Source organism: Scyliorhinus torazame, chromosome 1 (assembly GCF_047496885.1).
Source record: "Scyliorhinus torazame isolate Kashiwa2021f chromosome 1, sScyTor2.1, whole genome shotgun sequence".
Taxonomy (NCBI): domain Eukaryota; kingdom Metazoa; phylum Chordata; class Chondrichthyes; order Carcharhiniformes; family Scyliorhinidae; genus Scyliorhinus; species Scyliorhinus torazame.
Window position 1 is genome coordinate 371,878,941 of NC_092707.1, and position 2,269 is coordinate 371,881,209.

At 40.2% G+C, this 2,269-nt stretch overlaps 1 pseudogene; it reads right to left on the bottom strand.

Annotated features, from left to right (window-relative positions):
- Positions 1–1,705: 1,705 nt before the first annotated feature.
- Positions 1,706–1,911, bottom strand: LOC140430894 (U2 spliceosomal RNA; annotated as a pseudogene).
- Positions 1,912–2,269: the final 358 nt, after the last annotated feature.

Below are 2,269 nucleotides of genomic sequence, written 5' to 3' on the forward strand. Positions count from 1 at the left end.
TCTAATTTTTAAAGACGCTTTTTGTTTTGAATGTATCAGCACTATACCCCCCAAAAAATCTCAATTTATCACAACAAAAGAATCTTGCCATGGTAATCACCCTTTATGAGAAGCAATAGTGATGTGCATGTTTCTCTGTTAATAGATTGAGATTCTTGGAAACTTAAATCCCTAGAAGAAGCAGTTTGAGAATCGGTTTAGAAGTTTCATGTCTTTCTTTAGACTCTAGGATCAAAATTGTTTCATATGTTGGTTATAAAGTCTCCGAATGTGTGGAGCTCAAACAGCAGCTATATGGCGTAGTGTTGACTAAAGGTGCACTTTTGCAGTTCTGCCACTGGAGGCTGCTAGCTCCTTTAATGGGACTAGAAATGAAGGCCACTGCTGTCAACTTCAGGGAAATGCACTTCTGATCAAAGCATAATGTTGCTCTAAACATCAAGCTCCAATGTGCCAAACCATGCACTCCCATTTGCTACAATTCTTGCTGCAGACATAACACATTAATACAAGATGCAAATCAGAACTCCAGTCCAAGCATAACATGCTCCCTCAATTATCCACTTTTTAAAAATACTCCACACACAAAGTGCGGTCAATCTGCTACTGAATTTAACCTGGGGAAAGCGGCATGGTTTAGAAGTTTTAATGGTTTCAGTGCACAATCTGTTTTTGTTCAGGGTTTCCTGCTGTACTTCCTTTCAATCGAGTTGCTGGATTGATGATTAAAGAGACGGCAGAGTCCAAAAGATTTGTCAGTTGTCTATTTCTCCTCTTGCTTAATCAGACTGCAGTAACGGCACTTCGTGACACACATCTGTCAAGATTCACACATCAGAACAAAGCTATCAGCAGGATCAGATACAGTTAATCCCTGCTGCGAGGATACCTTTACCCAAATAGGAATCCCCCCCAAAAATCAGTCAAGAAAGGAATGTGAAGGAAGGGAAACATGGAACGTCAAATCCCATATAATGCCCAGAATATATTAGAGATATTGCATTGAGAAGTCCCAATATTTACCACCAGTGATGGAAGGCTGTGAAAGAAATCTTCTTCTCTTTCATTTCCATATCTATTTTGGGAATTACTTTTTAGTTTCTGCATTTATATGCAGTGCTTAAATCGTCTACTTTGAACCATCCTTTCTGGTCAATTTAAAAAGATGCTTATTAATCAAACAACATCTGTACACAGCAGGACCACAGTTCAACATTGAATGATCTGCACCGTAACACTGACTTGTTAAAAGCATCAAGAATAAAGAACTTGCGTTTGTATAGCATTTTTCAGCTCCTCAGCAGTCTCCCGAAGTACTTTGCAGGCAAGGAATTACTTTGGAAGTGGTTATTTTTGTTACATGGTCGTGCATGGTAGCCCATTTACGCTTGACAATTTCCCGCAAACAGCAATGAGATGACTACGTGGTTAACCTGTTTTTAGGAAATTGTTCAGGATAGCTGGAGAAATGCCTTGCTCGACATCATGTAGTGTTAAAGGATCGGCCACGTCCATTCAAGTAGACCCTCAGTTGAGTATCTCATCTGAGATGATATCTTCAGCAATTTAGCAGACCATCATTATTGCACTGAAGTGGCGTCCTAGATTTACAGTGGAGTTTAAACATCCAACCTTCTGACTTAGAGGCTTGAACATCACCATTGTGGTAAGCTGGCAATTAGGAATTTGCAGAGGTGCATTTTTTAAAAATTACTTTTTCTGAGCTACAAAGCCAGGGCTCAGAGTGTGGACAGGGATGAACTCCGAGTCCAGCTCCTTGCCTGTGCCAAAAACCAATTCAAATTCAAACTGAATCCAATTCATGGTCCCCACAAGAGAGACATACCAGATCTGAGCCAAAAGGCAGAGCAGATACGACACTTAATCTTAGCCAAAAGGCCGAGAAGCGATCTAGAGGTGCATTCTTAGCACTATTTTCTTAACTATCTGTAATGATAAAATTAGTACCATCACAAGGATCAGTATTGGTGATCCCAATAAAAGTAAAGGAATAGTTAATTTTTTTTTGAAAAACATTTTATTGGAGGCATTTTCAAATATATACATAACAAAAAACAACTGCGGCAATGGCAAACAGCCACAACATCCTTATACCCCCCAAAAAAAAATCTCTCCCCACTGTACCCGCTGCCATCCGGACGTCTGCCCGGATCCACCGACACTCCAAATATTGTCACCACCAGACTCGGAGCTACCGTTAACCCCGAAACCTTCAACATTATATCTACAAATCCTGGCCAAAACCACC